This window comes from Ochotona princeps, chromosome 8, assembly GCF_030435755.1.
Source record: "Ochotona princeps isolate mOchPri1 chromosome 8, mOchPri1.hap1, whole genome shotgun sequence".
NCBI classification, from domain to species: domain Eukaryota; kingdom Metazoa; phylum Chordata; class Mammalia; order Lagomorpha; family Ochotonidae; genus Ochotona; species Ochotona princeps.
The window spans coordinates 73,692,224-73,704,741 of NC_080839.1; positions in this window are offsets into that span (position 1 = coordinate 73,692,224).

A 12,518-nucleotide genomic window follows, 5' to 3' on the forward strand; every position below is an offset into this window, starting at 1 on the left:
GCACAAGATCTGGGTCTGAGAGTGGGCATGGTAAGGGGCTCTAGGGACTCCCTTTCTGGGCCACTGCCACTGGCAAGGATGACTTGGATTGGGGTGGACCAGACTGGGCCAGAATAGGTGCTGATCAGCTGGCCTTTACCACAGCATTTGTTAGCATGAGTTGGGACTGGGTGCAAGTCATGTTAAGCTGGACTGCGGTACCCCCTAGCAGATGTAAGACTTGGGGCTGGGAGTGATTGTGGTAGGAGAACTGTGGGAACTCCCCTGCTAGTGTGCAGCTCCCACTGGTAAGCAGGAGATCCAGGGTGGACCAGCTGAACTACATGACAGTACCCATTGTCATCCATGTGGGTCAGGTCTTGAGGCAGGGTAGGCTGAGCTAGGCCACGATACTGATAACTGTGTGTGAGATCTGGGTAAGGTGCAGGATTAACCAGGCTAGACTATAGCATATGTTGGCATGTGCAAAACATGGGGCTGGGGTGTTGAGGTGGGGGTTGTTGAGGGTCACTTTGACTAGGCTATGCCAATCGCTGGTATACATGAAGGCAGGGCCTGTGGTGGACCTGGGCTGGGCTAGACCACAGCACGCATCAGTTTGCGTGAGAGATGGGGCTGGAGTAGATCTGACTAGGCAGCTGCATCCATCAGAACATGTGTTTGCTGATATATATGATGGGTCAAACCTGACCTGCACTGGCTGGTGCACACAAGGTCAACTTTGAGGTTGTCCCAGCTGAGGTTTCTCAGAGGACTCCTCAGCTAGACCTCTAGACTCAAATCCTGGCCACTGGAAAAACCAAGTATGTGATCTGACCTTGGAGTGCTCCTCAGTCCTGATGCCTGTGTCGTGGAAAAGCACACCCAGATGACACAGAAAACATGGAAACCAGCTCATCTCGGTCAGCAGTGGATATCAGGTGCCTCATCAGAGAGGATGGAAAGCAGAGCAGGACAGACAGTTCTCCTGCCCAAGCTTTGCAGCAAATGTCTGAGTCTATGGAGGCATTAAGGTGGACGTTGTCAACCAATAAACACTGAAAAGACTTTCTCAACCCTGGAGCAGTGGAACTGGCAGTCTCCCAGAACTATCAGATTCACTCAAGTAACCGCTTTGGAGCATGCTTTACAACACTGGGGTCTCTAAAGCATCAGCAAAAGAATGTTTTCCATTCCTGGGTGCTGATGTAGTTTGACAACCAGAAGTGACCCTTTCTCCTCTCTGCCTCCCCCAGATATAGGAAAAAAATGAAACTTTATCCCAATCACCCTGCTCCATATTTTGACCCTCCCATCTTAATGTAAGGCCCATTTGGGTATGCTTCCCTCTCAACTATGTGATCAATATTTCAAAAATTTTAACATTAAATAAATTTATAAAGGGTACTAGAGCTGGAGAACTAAAAATATGCAGAATTGGTTTTGTTCACTAATCTGTCAATTAACAGGAAATATTCATGAAATGCCAACATGCTTAAAGATCCTGAGTTAGACTGAAGTCACAAACCGATTCATAGAATAGTTGAGTGCATGCTTCAAACATTGTGTTCTAGTCTAGCTTTGGGACCTGGGCAACCTGCTGAGAACCTGTCTTCAGTTTCCTCTGTGTCATGGGGTCAGAACTCAGTAGTGGTCTTATTGTATAGAAAGGTGATTCTTGGGCCCGGCACGGTGGCCTAGTGGCTAAAGTCCTCACCTTGAGCGCGCCAGAATCTCATATGGGTGCTGGTTCTGTTCCCGGCAGCTCCACTTCCCATCCAGCTCCCTGCTTGTGGCCTGGGAAAGCAGTCGAGGATGGCCCAAAGCCTTGGGACCCTGCACCGTGTGGTGTGGGAGACCTGGAGGAAGTTCCTGACTCCTGGCTTTGGATTCGCTCAGCAACGGCTGTTGCAGTCACTTGAGGAGGAAATCATCAGATGGAAGATCTTCCTCTCTGTCTCTCCTCCTCTCAGTATATCTGACTTTGCAATAAAAATAAATCTTTTTTAAAAAAGAGAGATGATTCTTACCCACCCAGAATTCACCTGGCAATGTCTGGAAAACAATGTTGCTTGTCACATATAAGCTCTTGCATGCAGAAAATATCTCCTCATAGCAAAGAATTATTAGCTGGAGAAAGTGTCCATAGAACAGTGTTCCGGTTGGAAAACCCTGACGCAGATCTCATGCAATAATATATGTGTAATGGGGACATTGGAAGGGCGTGCACTGTGTTACATTAGCAGTAACTCCTTACAGTTCATGTTTGCATTGCACCTTGATTATATCTAGGAGTCATATTGAATGATTGACCTATAGCTTTTAGGTTTGTGCAAACATACACTATGATGTTAGCATGCTGACAAACTCATCCGCAGAGGCATTGCATAGAATATACACCATGTGAAGCAACACAGGACTTCATCTGCTATGCAATGGGCCTGGTGCCCAGCAAAGGCAGGAGTGATTTTATTTATACTATTTTAACCTGTATTATTTGGATGTTGCTGTCCACGAGGGTACTAGAATTAAGAGGCTAAGTGACCATTGTCAGGTGGTAGACCTAGGGATTCATACAGGGTCACTTAATGTAGGAGATACTGTTTTAAAGTATAGGTTAGTCTCCCTAGTTATAGCCCTCACTCTCAATATATATTAACAAAGGGATGTGCCAGAATGTATATAAAATAAAATTTAAGAATTTTAGAAATAGCGAAGAAAGAATTTTGTGACTATGTAATAGATTGCTTAAGATTCCTCTATATTATGAAGTAGAGTTAGTGATAAAAGTCTCTAAAGTAAATTTTGAGCTTTTAACAAAATTTAACAGCATAATTATTTCCTTTGACATTATTTCCAAAAGTGATTCTTAGCCTTTTCCAAAATTGTTTTTTTTTAATGTAAAGTTTCCTTTCCGGTTAATATGAAACAAATTATAGTAATGCTCGTTGTGTTACTTAAAGCATATGAAATTTCTGTTCATTATTCCCTTCCAAGTGGAGTATCATTTCAGGTAAAATGTAAGTTCTGAAACCATGATTTAAAGTCATGGTTTTTAAAATGCAGCTCCTAGAGTTTGTGTTTAGAGGTAGGACTCATTATTCTTTATAAAATCTTGCCAGTCTTATTACAGGATATGCTGTGGTAGTTTCTCCCATTTGAAGCACTGTGCAAATTTTTAAAAGATTTATTTTTATTGGAAAGGTGGATTTACAGTGAGAAGGAAGGACAGAGGGAAAGCTCTTTTGTCTGCTGACTCACTCCCCAAGTGGCTGCAAAGGCCAGAGCTGAGCCAACCCAAATCCAGGAGAAGGAACTTCTTCCAGATCTCTCACATGGGTGTCGGGTCCCAAGGCTTTGAGCCATCCTCAACTGCTTTCCCAGGCCACAAGCAGGGAGCTGGATGGGAAGTGGGGTAGCTGGGCATGAAGTGGTTCCCATATGGGACCCCAGTGCTTGCAAAGTGAGGACTTTAGCCATTAGGCTACCATGCTGAGCCTGCACAATGCAATTTTTGCAGGCTGTGAACTTTACCTGGGCACTCCAAATGCCATTTTCTGTGGTGTGTGGGTGCTGCTCCTTGCCTCTTCAAAGAGCTAAATAAGAACATCACTTCCCAATTCTATATCCACTGATATTAACTAGGCAGTTTAACATTGACCACAGTGGGAAATTGGCAAACTGTAAGTCATCGTGCTGGCTGCTCGACATTTACCAGCACAGTGCTAGGCGCAGTAAAGAGACCAGGGACTGGGGATCCAAAGCTGAGCTCTTGTTCTGCTTGTCATCAGGACGTGAAGCCCTGTTCCCTGGGCTGGCAGTGAGGGTCAAGTGGCTTCTTTCTCTCCTTCAGGCAAAGCTGTGTCCTGCTCACACTGTTACATACAGACTCAATTTACTAGTGGGACATTTTCAACTAGCTTAACTGAAAGGTAACAAATATTGAACAGCTCTCTGAGTTTAGGTCAGTGGTCCCTAACTCTAGTTGATCATCTTAATTTTTTTATAACTTATCTGTATATGTGCATACACATACACATTTATATATGATTTATTTACTTTTATTGCAAAGGCGGATTTACAGTGAGAAGGGGGACAGAGTAGAAGATCTCCCATATGCTGTCTTACTCCCCAAGTGGCTATAACAGCCAGAATTGAGCCAATCTGAAGTCAGGAGCTTCTTCTGGGTCTCTCATGTGGGTGCAGGGTCATTCTCTATGTTGCTTTCTCAGGCCACAGGCAGGGAACTAGATGGGAAGTGGAGCAGCTGGAACATGAACCGGCATCCTCAAGGGATCCCAGCATGTGCAAAGCAAGGATGTAGCCACTGAGCCATCACACCGGGCCCATGACTTATCTTCACGTGCAGCACAATACAGATGTGGGAGTATAGTGGCTCCTCCCATCCTCCTGCCTGTGTTCCTCACCATACTTCTGCTTGCTTCTTTCTTCCCTTTCTCTCTTTTAATGAATTTGGAATGACATTTTCTTTTTTTTTAATTGGAAAGGTAGATACACAGAGAGAAGAAGAGACAGAACAATCTTCTGTTGATTGCTTCACTCCCCAAATGGCCCCAAAGGCCTGAGCTGAGCCCACCTGAAGGCAGGAGCCAGGAGCTTCCTCTGTGTCTCCCATGTGGGTGCAGGGTCCGAGGTCTTGGGCTAGCATAGAAACCAGCACCCATATGGGATCCTGGTGGGTGCAAGGCGAGGACTTCAGCCACTAGGCTAATGCGCTGGGACTGGCCTACTTTTATTTTGTTTTGCAATCACTGGCTTTTAATCACTGGCTCTTCATTTAAGGCGGTGTATAGTAACTATGTAATGGAGACTATCATATCTAATAACATGTTATTTAATTTCATGATGTTAATTTCTTTTTATTTCTTCCTGTTGACTTTGTTTTGTGGCTTTTCATTTAAGGGGATATATAGTAACTGTGTAAAGAAGGCTATCATATCTAGTAGCATGTTATTTTACTTCATGGTGTTGCAAATTTCTGTCTTCCTGTTGTTGATTTTGTATTGTGGCTTTTCATTTAAGAGCATGTATAGTAACTGTGTAACGGAGACCATGATATCCAGATGTGAGGACACAATGCAGTATGCATTTCTACTTCCTGACCAAAGATGGACTCCCAATGAAACTGTTTACTGTATCTTGACAATAGGATGAGATGTTGGACTCTGTCATTGTCCATGGCCGCAATGATGGACATATGACTGTGTATAAAGAACTATACTATAGTAATGTTATAAGGGAACTCGGGGGGGGGGAAGGAAAATTGGGGAGAGGAGAAAAGTAATCCCAGGGCATATGGAACTATATCATAAAATGATAATAATAAAAGGAATTAAAATAAAAATAAACACTTCATTAGGTAAAGATTTCAACACATAGAAAGTAGAAAAAAATTCCACGATTCTTTAGGTATGTTGACAAAGGCTGTAAACAATGACCAAATCCCCAAATGTCAATTTCAGTCATAAAGATTACATTTTTGTACTTTATATATTAGTTTCCACAAATCAGGAAAAATGTATGTAGCTTTTTGGGACTGATGTTTGTCTAAGCATGATGGCTTCTAATTACATCCGTTTTGTTGCAAAAGGCAGCATTTTATTCCTTTTTTTTGACTGAGAAATACTCAATAATGTATACAAGTATAACATTTTGCTTATCCAGCCATCCGTTGATGGATGTCTGGGTTGATTCCACATCTTAGATATTGTGAATTGAGCTGCAAGAAACAATGGTGTACAAATAACTCTTTTAAATGCTGATTTAATTTCCTTTTGTTAAATTCCTGGTGTGAGTTGGGCAAGTCATATGATGGACCTGTTTTCAGATTTCTGAATAATAGTTTATATTCCCACAAACAGTGGATTAGGTTATACCTTTCTCCCTATGTTGTCTCCAGTATTTCTTGTTTCTGATTCTTTTTTTTTTAAAGATTTATTCATTTTTATTACAGCCAGATATACACAGAGAAGGAGAGACAGAGAGGAAGATGTTCCGTCCGATGATTCACTCCCCAAGTGAGCTGCAACTGGCCGATGCACGCCGATCCGATGCCAGGAACCTGGAACCTCTTCCTGGTCTCCCACATGGGTGCAGTGTCCCAATGCATTGGGCTGTCCTCGACTGCTTTCCCAGGCCACAAGCAGGGAGCTGAATGGGCAGTGGAGCTGCCGGGATTAGAACCGGCGCCCATATGGGATCTCGGGGCTTTCAAGGCGAGGACTTTAGCTGCTAGGCCACGCCGCCGGGCCCCTGTTTCTGATTCTTGAATGATAGCCCTTATAATGGGTGTGAGGTGAATCTTTATTGTGGTTTTTATTTGTATTTCCTTGATGACTAGGGATCCTGATCAATTTTTTTTTTTCATTTGTCTGTTGGACATTTGACTTTCACTTTTGAAAAATACCTGTTCATGTCTTTCACCCATTTCTTAATTGGATTGCTTCTTTTGTTGCTGTTGGGTTTTTAAATCTCTTTATAGATTCTGGATATTAATCCTCTGTCAGTTGTATAGCTTGCAGATGTTTTCTCCCTTGAAAATACTTTCTCTCAATAAATAATAATAAAATAAAAAAAAAACCTAAAAAAAAAAAAACTTTCTCTCTTGCAAATATTTCTGTTGGTTACTTCTTCACTTTGTTGCCTGTTTGCTTTGCTTTATAGACACTTCTTAGCTTGAGGCAATTACATGTGTTTATTTTAGTTTACTTTCTAGTGCTTCTGGGGTCCTTTCAAAGTGTTCTTTGCCATGTCCATGTCTTGCAGCCTCCCTGATATTTTCCTTTTAGTAATTTGATGGTACCATGTCATTCGTTTCGATCCTTGATTCATTTCGAGTTGATTTTTGTAAAAGGTGCAAGCTGTGGTTCCTGTTTCAAACTTCTAAACATATAGATCCAATTTTCCTAGCACCATTTGTTGAAGAGACTGTCCTTTCTCCCTGGATTACTTTCAGCTCTCTTCTCAAAGTTTAGTTGGCTGAAGACGTCTGAGTTAATTTCTGTTTTGTTCCCTGAATCTTAACATCTGCTTTGCACCCGTTACAGGCTGTTTTGATTACAACTCCTCTTTAGTGCATCTTGAGGTCTGGTTTTATCGTGCCTCTAGCTTTGTTTCTATGGTTTAAGAATGCTTTCGCTCTTCAGGGTCTCTCGTGTTTTAGTGTCAGTTTTTCTGGGTCTGAGAAAAATGTTGTGGATATTATGATTGAGATCGCATTAAATCTGTAAAATGCTTTTGATAGTACAGACATTTTGATGATATAAGAGCCTTCAAATTCATAATAGCTGCAAAATAAATTTAAATTCCTAGGAATTAATTTAACCAAGAATGTGAAGGATCTCTGTGTTGAAAACTTACAATTCATTAAAGAAACAAAAGACACAAAAGTGGAAAAAGTTTCTATATTCATGGACTTGCAGAATTAATAACAAGTTACAATTTTAAAAATAAACATTGAGGGCTTTTGGTGGACTGTGTCTTGGTTAATGCTGCATCCGACCATGCTACTCTCCTTCCTGACGGGCAAATGGTATTTTGTCTGGGTGCTTGTTGACTCAGGGGAGGGTAACTGTATCTCCAGTTGCAGGGATTAATCATGAGTTGTATAAATCAATCAGAGTGATCATTTCTGATGTGTTTAACGATAGACTCATGACTCAGTTGTGACTAATTCCATGAAGTTAATTATGTTAAATACTTGAGACTGTTTACAAGAGGCAGTGTCTACTAAAAGACCTCTAAGGAGGGTCCTAAATTGCAAAATGAGACATGATAAATGGTGGCTCCTTTTGTATTGTGCACTTCTGGACAGAGTATAGAACACTGAAGAAGCTACTTAATATGTGAAACTGTTGTCACCCTGTTTGAACCATTGGGGAGCCAGCCTGGAGGCAAAGCTGATCGACTCAGAATAGGATAATAGCAAAATGAGACCTAGACATCCCAAGATGGCAGTGAGTCACTGAGTTAATCAGTGTTCAACTTGAAACTTCCTATTGGTCAGGCAGTTCAAATACATCTTCTCTGTGACTTTCAACTGAAAACAATGTGATGCACCTCAGGATTCTGTCCTTTTAAAAGTTTTCTAAATGATTCCAATGAAACACCAAATTAAGTTCCTTGAAAGTTAATGGAGTTTTCTGGATGGTAGGTTAAGATACTATGGTGTGCACTAGAAGTACACTGTGTCCACTTGTTTTTCAGTATTGTTCATGAAATCATAGACAGTTATTTTACAGATCAAGAATGATGATAGTAAAGATAAGATGTATTAATTTGGGTGTGACCACCAGTTACTTTGTTTTGTGTTCTTATGCTTTGGCTAGAAGGTACAGGAGTTAGATTGGTGCTGGTGGAAAGATACTGCCGTTCCTTCTACAGGGTCCAGAAATATGCTGATAAAAGTTATTTTTATTCATCACGAACATCTGCATGTTACTGACTCTTTAAAGGCAGCCATGCAGAGCGGCGAGAGCCTGGCAGCCGAATGACGTCTGACCTCCCTTCTGGCTCCTGAGCTGTCATCCTCACCCCCTGTAATACCACCTGCCCACTAAGGTGCCTGAACTTGGCACCTCCTACTGTGAACCTCCCCTTGTCAGACTTGCAATGAAGGCCCTGCCTACCTCAGGTGCCTTTAGGCCTTGATTCTGGGTGGAGAAAATGATATTTACTACCCAGCAATTAGACAGAAACTATTAATAATATATTCTCATTAAAAATTAAATTCCACACTGAAAAGAAGCCCGTTTCCACCATCTAAATATTCACCCTTATTATTTTGTTACAAAATTCTTCAAGATTTATTTATTTGAAAGGCAGAATGGCAGAAGGAGGGAGAGGGGGAGGGAGGAGGTAGGGAGGAGGGAGGGAGGGAGAGAAGGCGAGAGAGAGAGAGAGAGTGACAGAGACAGACACAGAATCCTCTACTCTTCTATCCCCAGTTCACTCCCTAAATAGCCTCAAAAGCTTGGGCTGGTCCAGGTCAAAGGCAGAAGCCTAAAATTCCATTTGGATTTCCCATGTTGGTGGCAAGGGACTGAGTAATTGGTGTTGGAAGTAGCCAGAACTTGAACCGGGGCTCTTTTATGGGAGGCCACAAAGTTGGTAGTTTAATCCATTGTACCACCATATTGATTCTTTAGATTTCTTTCTTTTTTTTTTTTTTAATATTCATGTTGTTTCACTTAAAAATACACAAATGCCACTCAAAGACCTGTGAAGCACCTGTAATTTTTTTCTTTATTTCCCTTACCTTATTATACTTTGCAGACTGCAAATCTGCCTGTAATCAGATCTACACATTTTTCCTCTTTCATGAGCACCGCTTCCCCCAAAGCACCGTTGTTTCTCACAGGAAGCACTCTAGAAGCTCCCCAAATTTCCGTCTTGCTTTCATTGTTGCTTCATAGATTTCATTTTTATTTTTCCTGCAGTCATTAGATCAATCTATACATTGTCTTTCCACTTTAAAGAACTTTCCAAAAGTTTTCCTTTGCGCTAGTGTAAGGTCTCAGGTCACAGAGCTTGGAAGACCAGTGTGGTCTGATGCTGTTTTCCTGATTTTTCTCTTCCTTTCCCTCTCGTTCCCATCACTTGTACTGCAGGGGCTTTGCCTGGGACATCAGTCCTCTGAGCTGCCTGTGGAAGAGTCTTCTCCTCAGACAGGTGCGGATTCTTACATGCCTGTGTGTCTTCCAAGAACGGATATTTCCTCCTCATCTGCTTGTTAAATTACCTAGTTCTTTCCATCAATGTAAATGCCATCTTTAAAAAAAAACCCTTATTTATTATCTCTGTTTTCTACAGAGTGAAATATAATGTACTGATGACCTTGCTTAACTTAATTATTGCTCTACCTAGAATTTCAGCTAATTTCTGACTATGGAATTATACTCAGAAATACATATGAGATGAGTAAATGAGTCTCTGAGATCAACTGAGATCCCAATGCTTTTTCCAGATGTTAGGCTGATTTCTTACATTCTCTTAATCTCAAAGTTTCATCTTTATGAAATAGATTTTTAAAAAATATTTGAAAGAGAAAGAGGGAAAGACAAAGAGAGAGAGAGCGAGCGAGCAAGCGAGCGTGCGCAGGTACAAGTGAAATGTTCTATTTGCTGCTTCATTCCGCATATGGCTACATCTACTGGGTCTGAACCAGGTCTCAGGAACTCCATCTGTGTTCACATTCTAAAATGGAATGCTGATATCACAGGGGGTGGCTTAGTCCACCGTGCTACAACATCAGCACCAAGGGGTCTTTTTAAAAGGTTATGATAAGGACACTTAACATGAGATTCATCCCCTTGACAGAAGGTAGGCAAAGGTTTTGTTATTGTTAAACACAGGAGCAATGATGCATGGTAAATCTCAAGAACTTAGTTGTTTTCCATAACAAACTTTGTGCCTGTTGAGCAGGAGCTCTGCCTAGACATCGTTCTGCTGCAGGCTGCGCTTTCCTTCTGGATGTCTTGTGTGAGCAGGATCACATTGTGTGCTGGCACTGATGAATTCCAGGTTCATCCATGTTTGCAAATTTTTTCATGCCACATGTTTGCAAATTTTCCTGCTGTTAAGAGAATAAGTAATATTCCATTGTTGATACCACATTTCTCTTACCCATTCATCCATGATGCATGTTAAGCTGAGTCTGTTTCCAAAAGAATTGAAATTTGGGTTTGAAAGTGTTATCTGTACTCCCATGTTTATGAGAGCAGTGTTCACCAAGGCCAGAGTTTAGTTTTAAAATATTAATATAAACTCTCTCTGTGTATGTGTGTATATATATGTATATGTATGTGTGTGTGCACATGTGTGTATTTACCATCTTCCCATGTGCTAATTCATTCCCCAAATGTCTGCAACAACTAGGGGCTAGGATGAGCTGAAGCTGAGAACTGGAAACTCAAGATATGTGTCCCACATAGGTAGCAGGGATCCTGTTTCTTTATTGATCCCCACTGTCCCAGGGTGCCCATTAACAGGAGTCTGACTTCAGGAGTAGAGCCAGGATTTGCCAGGAACTCCAGTATAAGTGTAGGAATCCTAAGTAGCATCGCAGGTGCTAGGACAAGTGTCTATTTCATGTTTTCTCTCTCTCTCTGTGTGTGTGTGTGTGTGTTTGTATGTGCTTACAGCTTATTTCGTTATGAGTCACAGTTAGACAGAAGGAGAGATGGAACAATCCCTTCTTCACTACCCAGAAGGCCACAACAGCTAGTGCTGTAGCAGGTGGAAGCTGGGAATCAGGAGTTTGAGCCAGGTCAGTTACGTGTGTAGAAGGGGGTCAAATACGTTGACCATCTTCCACTGCTTTGTCCAGGCCATTACCAGGGAGTTGGATAGGAAGTTGAATAGCTGTGAATTGAAGTAGTAGCTACTTGTGATGCTGGCATTGTGGGTGATGTTTTTTTCTGCTTCACCACAAAACTGGCCATGCCAGCATTTTCTAAACCTGAAAAAATGCCCAGGAAATTCTAAGTTGCTACTTCCTACATGCATAGATATGAAATACAGCAAGTTCCTCATGCTTATAATTACGTTATGGATCGAAAACCAAAACATATCTACAAAATTTATACAAAGCTTCAAAATGCATAACATTCCAATTACCAATACAGATCTGATGTGATAGATGATAATGTGAAGAAATCGAATCACCAGTCACACGGTGTGGAAGCTATCGATTGCTGTAACACAGGTTCTCCTTGTTCACAATATTGTCCTGTCCTTGCTTTGTGATGGAACCCATTTTTCAAGTACTTTCTTTTAGCTACAATAAATCTTTTAAAAATGTTTCGAATTAATTTATTTTAAGATACCATAATTTTAATTTACATTATAATCAAAGGCTGAATACTCCACCAAATAAGAGCTCAACAAATAAAAAATGAATATAGCCTAGGGCTATAAACAATAATCAAGTGAAAAGCTAATCTGCTAAAATCTTTAAAAAATACTTTTTGTTTATATGCTTTACATACTTGAAAAGCAGGGATAGAAACAGAGGTGAAGAGAGAGTGAGAGAGAGAGGCAGAGAGAGAGAGAGAGAGAGATTGTTCTTCCATCTACTGGTTCTCTCCCCAAATGCCCCAAACAACTAGTTTGGGTCAGGCTGAAGTCAGAAGCCAAGAGCTCCATCCAGGTCTCTCATGTGAGTGGCAGGGGCCAAACACTTGAGCCGTCATCATGTACCTCCCAGGATACATTAGCAAGGCACTGGCTTGGAATCAGAACAGCCAGGACTCAAACCAGCACTCCGACGATGGGTTACAGCATCTCAGGTGGTGGCTCTACTGGCTGGAGCACAACATATGCCCAACTGTACATGTTGATTTCTTTTCTCACACTAAGCTATACATGTATATATGGAATGATTATGATATCTTATGGCCACATCTGCCTCTGATCATTTTGCATTAACATCTTGCTTGGAATGCGACCTTTAGCGCACAATACATGAGAGCAGTGGCCTGGTACTGCAGCCTTGCTTGAAGGGGCTGTGCCGCTGGAGG